Below are 6,946 nucleotides of genomic sequence, written 5' to 3'. Positions count from 1 at the left end.
TGGTAAAGCCTATATTCAAACCCAGGACTTTACAATCCAAATCCAGTGTACCTTTTAGGGAAACAAATTGTCTTCCTATATCTTGTGCATAGAAAGGAGCTCTGTACATTGTTTGTGCTTAACAAATAATTGTTGAATTTGAATTGAAGAAATAGTTTATAATATCTACAATTGTTTCTTTTCCAAACCAAAAAATATATCTAACTGCCTTTGGATAGGGATCACACTAGTATTCTTTATCCCCTATTACAGAGAGAGAGAGAGAGAGAGAGAGAGAGAGAGAGAGAGAGAGTCACCTGCAAAGCATTTGCTGGAGAATTTTTAATGACTTGTTAAATCCCAACTCATTACCAGAAAAGACTTACATCTGCAAAGGCTTAAATATTATGATCCCTTCTTCTCTCTAAAACTCCCATTAACCTCCAAAAGAGTTATGCAAATATATGAATACAGGAGATGCCACAGCAAACAAGGACATCAAAAAGTAAATCTTCTTTTTAAAACATCAGCCACTTATTTATCTTTGAGTAAGTCCTGGCTTTAGAAATCTATTTCACTTGAGTCTAAGAGTATGGTAAGGAACCAATAATAGCTTCCCAACCTTGCCTATTGAAAGACATCCAAATTAATCATCCTGGAATCCCAAGCCCTCTCTTATTCTGGTTGTACCATCTTTATCCAACAGAGGATCATAGATTCAGAAGTGGAAGGGATCTTAAAGGTCATGGACTCCAACTACCTTATGTTATAGCAAAGGAAACTGAGACCCTGAGAAGTGAAGTCATTTGTCTAGGGTCACAAAGCTATCTGTGGTATGATTAGATCTCAAGTCTTCCTGACTCCAAGTCTAGCACTCTATCTATAATGTCACCCTTCCTCTGGAATGTATTACATCCTCTATTCTAATCTAATATGCCAAGCATATTCATATACCCATACTCTTCTACACACACACACACACACACACACACACACTCGCAATGTCCCCATCCTCACTATCTGAATCCTTTCCTTTTCCTTCAGAGACCATTCGAAATCTCACCTTTCCCATGAAGCCTTTCTCATGGCTTGTCAGAGACAGGTAGACCTACATAAGCTTCATAAGAGAGTATAAAAATGGAGTTGTCTGCTGTGAACTTCAAGGGTTATCTGCATATTTCAGTTGCTCACTTATTCACTACAGGAACTCTCCTAATTTAGCTGGCTTCACTTCCTAGTTTGTCCCTTGGTGGGAAGAGGTGAAATTGTATACCTTATTAGCAAAGTGATTATACCACAAGCTTGCTATGCCTTCAGGAACCTTCTCTAATAGAACAGAATGGAAATAGAATTGGAAAAAAATGAAACTATGAGTTCTGTATAGAGAACTCAGGTGGGTCCATAAAGGGAATGAATACTCCTACTCTTACTCCCTCTCCATCCCACCCCAATCAGAATGAAGAAAGTTTAGTATTGAGACACTTTGGAAACAAGGAAGATTTCTCTTAGCCTGAATTTCCCACTTTACCCTGGTATATTATTTCCCAATTGTGATATTCTTGTTCCCCTTACATGTATTTCAATACTTTCAGGAATCTGCGATCTTCCTTTGGTAAAGAATATCAGCCATCCATATCTTCTCACCCTGTGTGATTTACCCTTGTCCTCCTATAAATCTTCTACAAGGGGTTTACTCAACTGGGGACTTTATTCTAGGTCTCTTGACATTGGGTAGGTGCCAACAGAGCTCACAGGTTATTCATCCGTCATCTCTCAGTCTTGGTACATGACTAGCCAACCCTCTCTTCCAAATATATATTACTTTAATGGTATCTCTTATACCCATTTTGTGTTCAATTCATTGTTAGTAATAAGCTGTAATGTATTTATGCTGATGATGTACCCCTCACTAGTGCCCTTTAAGTGCTTTGTAATTTTGATCCCTTGGAAATAATAGTATTCTATGATTTGCAAGCCACATAGTATCACCAAAAAATACTGATATTAAAAAGTTGTCTCGAGAAGTTTTAGCTTTTTGAAAACCCTGCAAAATTTTTAAACGCAATTCAGTAGACTCTCTTGCTATTCAATATTGGGCTCAGTTCCTTGCCCATAGATAGTAACTGTACAAGATATATGCAGTGATGTGCCAGCACAATATGCCACCCATATAACCGCATGTCATAGTCTAGACAATAAGCATTCATCATCCACTTAGTTTTTCTTACATGGATAGTTAGACCAATCTCTTTTGAAGGGTCATAGATTCCATTTAAAAAGCTCGTGTGTTCTGGAGCTTAATGCAATCAGTACAATGTCATTCAAAAACAAGAGCATCTGGAGGACCAATGACATCAGAAGGGTGATGTCTTGACTTGTGAGGAGATCGGATTTAAGTGAGGCAGAGCTGCTCAGAATCACCAGCCTAACTCTCCCCTCTAAAGTTCTCAAAGTCTGGTGACAAGACAAAAGTCAAGACAGCTGGCATTGGCCCAGGATGCCTCACACATGATGTTCCAGCTCCCATTCCCTTGTCTTTGCATTGACCATTCCCCATAACTGGGATGTGTGCTTGCAATAGCCCAATGAGATGGGAATTACCACCATTAGAATATAGATTTAGAGCTGGAAAGATCCTCAAGAAGTCATCTCATTCAACCCTCTAATTTTCCTGATAAAGACACTGATGCTCAGAGAGGTTAAGTAGATCACATAGTTAGTAGTGTCAGAAGTGGGATTCACACTCACATTCTCTGAATCCAGAGTCCTCATTTTACATGTTTAATAATTGAGGTTCAGAAGGAGTGTGGTCATGAACCCAGGTGTTCTGACTCCCACTCCAGTACTCTTTCCACCATTCTAGGGTGTCTTTTTATGATAATAGCTTGAAAAAAGTTGGGATTATTTCTATCCTGCCACTTCGGAACATCCTCTAATGATCTATAGAACCCAAAGAACGGATTAATAGAACATTATTGCCAGCAGGACCTTAGGACCATCTCATGTAACCTCCTCATTTTATTTTTAAATTCTTTTCCTTTTATTTCAGGGAAAAAAGAAATAGAGATAAATAAATATCCCCCAAATTTCGAAGATTAGGGGTTTCACTGAGTTTCCAGAAGGCCTAAGCCTTTCTGTACTCCTTCCCTTAAAGTCATAATACTTAAAAAAGTAACTGTGTTCTTCCCTGCATTCCCAAACCACCCCTGAGGATGAGAAGGAAATGTAAAAAAAGAGGCTCCCCTCTTTAATATACTTGTGATCCTTTTCCCCAGGAAAGGAAGAAGGTTTGATTTATTGGAGCAGGGAGGGGAAGGAGAGGAAGACATGTTTCTTTTCTTTGGGTGGGTGGAAGGCTGAAAACAATGTCCCTTTAATCACACACACACACACACACACACACACACACACACACACAGAGTTTGTGAGAAGAAGCAAGGTAGGTTTAGGTGAAATCAAATCATTACTGTTCTCATAGAATGGCAAAAAAATAGGTACCACACACACGCACAGACACACACACACACACACACACACACACACAGAGTCCTTGACCATAGTCTTTATTCACTCCTCCAACTTCTCAATTATCAACTGGTTAAAAATGAAGGAACAGGGAGTGATGGATTCAATGAAGAAAGGCATGTTTGGAGGAGGTTCTCAACTCACAGTTTACTCTAAGAGGAAACAGAGCCCGGAGGAAGGTCAAATCTGGCCCCAGTCACTTACAAGCTGTGTGACCCTAGTCACTTAACCTCTGTTTGTCTGTTTCCTCACCTGTAAATGGGGATAATAATAGCACTCAGGGTTGTTTTGAGGATCAAATGAGGTAATAATTGTATAGCGCTTACAAAGTCAGTGCTACATAAATGTTAGCTATCATTATTATTCATCTGAATGTGTGGAGTTCAAAACAACCACCTATGCCCTGATCCCAACTCTGCCTTGTATCATCCATCAGGGTGGAGAGCTATACCAAACCCATCTCCTCCAGGACCCTGAGGTGACACCTCTTCCTCCTGAAGTTCATCTGCTTGTCCTACGGCTTTCACACACTTTTCTTAGAGGTAGTCCAGATATCACCACCCGCCAGAGATGCATCCAATATGAAGTAAGCCTTCTCAAAGTTGTAGATGATGTCTAGTTCACATGCACTGGCACACACTGCCAAAATATTTGTCTAGGAGCTCCATGTATTGGTGGATCATTTCCAATGTGATGAGCTCATTGTCTTGGCTCTCAATAGTACAACAGAAATAGAGGCTGGCATGTCTCTCATAAACAACTTGAAGGTCTGCCTGCCCCAGGAAGCTGCACATCTTGGGCTTTCTGGCCAGGCCAACCTGCATAAGTTCTCAAACCATCTCTTTTCAGATATAATTCATAAAGTGATCTCCACTGGGCTCGGTTCCTTTGTTTTCCACCTGCACAATTTTTTTCTGGTTTCCATGCTTATTGGACAAGGTAAGAATTTTTTTAAAATGTTTTTTCCTGTCTTTAGGCTCTGGTCAGCCCATACAAGAAGCATTGTGATCCATTTTGTGTTCAATGTTTTAGAATGGAGGGCGAGAATGTCCAGAGAAGACCCATTAGGAAGGATGAGAGTACTCAAAACTGCCATTCTATTTAGAAATGAAAGGAACCAGGGATATTGACTCTGGCGAAGAGAAGACTTGATATAAGGACATGAGAACTGTCTTCAAAAATCTGAAGGGCTGTCAATTTGGAATAAGAATTAGGCTTGTTCTTCTTGTCCCCTTAGGACATAAGTAGAACTAATAGAGAAAAGTTGTAGGGTAAAAAAAAAGATATTTGAGCTTCATATGAGAAAGAACTTCCTAATAATTACAGCTCTTGAAAAGTCAAATGGGCTGACTTGGGAAGTGCTGAGTTTTCTATCCCTCAAAGTATTCAAACAGAGGTTGGGTGACTACTTGTCATGGATATTATAGAGGGAATCCCTGCTAGTGTTGGACTCAGTGACCTCAAAGATCCTTTCCAACTCTAAGATTCTGACATTCTCTGAAAGAGAAATTCGCAACTTCTCTGATTCTCAGAACTTATTTTAGTAAATGCCTAGAGCAAATAGCTTAGAGCTACAACCAGGGAGGGCTAAACCTTTGAGACAGAGATACCATAATAACTCCAACTACAGTTTCTTTATCCTAAAAGGAATGATGATCCTGAGAGAAGGGAAAGGAAATTGCAAGGTTTAAGTCTTGGTTCTAAATTAGAACATAGTTTAGACTGTGCAACCACCCGGCAGTAGAATGTAATCTCCTTGAACTTCATCAAATTGCTTCATTTTTCGTTTTTCATTATCTCTAGCCTTTAGCATTGTGTCTGGTGTATAGTAAGTGCTTAAAAATTATTTGCTAAGTTGAGCTACATTGAAGTTAAATTCCATCATAATGTCACTGTGACCTTGGGCAGATCATTTACCTTTTTGTTCCTCAGTTTTTCCAGGAATTCCTCGGGGTCAAAAATGTTCACTGTTCAATGTCTTTATTACCTGGGATGAAGTCTGTTGCTTTCCCATAATTAAAATAAAACAAGTAGCTGCAGAAACTCTTTAACTGGGAGGGAGACCCAAACAGGACTTAAGGCCATAAGCATCTTGTTGCTACAGCTGTGAACTGAATACAATTTCATATTTCATGACCATACCCACAAAAATATTAACCCCCAAAATAGTATGGTGCAACAGGCCCACAACTATGGAAATATGTGGGGACTAGTCATAGCTCTTCCCAGAAATTCCCATGTTACCTTGGCTAAGGTCTTAGGAAATAGAACTCTTCCTCATTTACAAAATTAGGGCCCTAGGTTAGATGGTCCCTTCTGGTACTAAGAATTGATGATTCTGTTGTTCTAAGACATGAAAGTACTAATCTCTACTAGCTAGCTGCGTTCTTTTATTCCACAATGAAGAGGGAACAAGCATTTATTAAATGCCAACTATATGCAACTGTACTAATTGCTGTTTACAAGTATTAGTTCATTTGTTCCTCATAACAACCCTGAGAGGTAGGTGCTATTTTTTTTGCCTGCTCTTCTTTTTTTTTAATTTAATATATTTAGTTTTCAGCATTGATTTTCACAAGAGTTTGAATTACAAATTTTCTCCCCAATTCTACCCTTCCCCCCACTCCAAGATGGCATATATTCTGGTTGCTCTGTTCCCCAGTCAGCCCTCCCTTCTGTCACCCCACTCCCCTCCCATCCCCTTTTCCCTTTCTTTCTTGTAGGGCAAGATAAATTTCTACGCCCCATTGCCTGTGTATCTTATTTTCTAGTTGCATGCAAAAACTTCTTTTTTTGTTTTTGAACATCTGTTTTTGTTTTGGTTTTTTTTGTGGAGAAGAATTATGACCAATGGAATGAATCATGAGAAAGAAGAGACAGAACCAAAAAAAAAACCCCAAAAACAAAAACAAAAGAGAAGAAAAAAGGCGAGCATGTAGTGTGCCTCAATCTGCATTCAAACTTCACAGTTCTTTCTCTGGATGAAGATAGCATTCTCCATCGTGAGTCCCCTGGAGTTGTCCTTGCACCTTGCGTTGCTGAGAAGAACGAAGTCTGTCAGGGTTGGTCCTCACGGAATCCATATATCTGTGGTTGTGTACAATGTTCTCCTGGCTCTGCTCCGCTCACTCAGCATTATGTCGTGTAGGTTTTTCCAGGTTATTACGAAGTCTGCATCATCCCCATTTCTTATGGCACAATAGTATTCCATTACCTTCATATACCATAGCTTGTTCAGCCATTCCCCAATTGATGGGCATCCCTTTGATTTCCAATTCTTGGCTACCACAAAGAGAGCCACTATAAATATCCTTGTACATATGGGTCCCTTTCCCTCTTGTGTGATTTCTTTGGGATACAACCCTAGAAGTGGTATTGCTGGGTCAAAGGGTATGAACATTCCTATGGCCATTTGGGCATAGTTCCAAATTACTCTCCAAAA

The 6,946-nt window shown here is 39.6% G+C and overlaps 1 pseudogene; it reads right to left on the bottom strand.

Annotated features, from left to right (window-relative positions):
• Positions 1–3,949: 3,949 nt before the first annotated feature.
• On the bottom strand, positions 3,950–4,328 carry LOC118842079 (annotated as a pseudogene).
• Positions 4,329–6,946: the final 2,618 nt, after the last annotated feature.

This window comes from Trichosurus vulpecula, chromosome 3, assembly GCF_011100635.1.
Source record: "Trichosurus vulpecula isolate mTriVul1 chromosome 3, mTriVul1.pri, whole genome shotgun sequence".
Taxonomy (NCBI): Eukaryota; Metazoa; Chordata; class Mammalia; order Diprotodontia; family Phalangeridae; genus Trichosurus; species Trichosurus vulpecula.
Note: the sequence above shows the minus strand (reverse complement) of the source record. Positions and strands in the feature narration are given on the sequence as shown.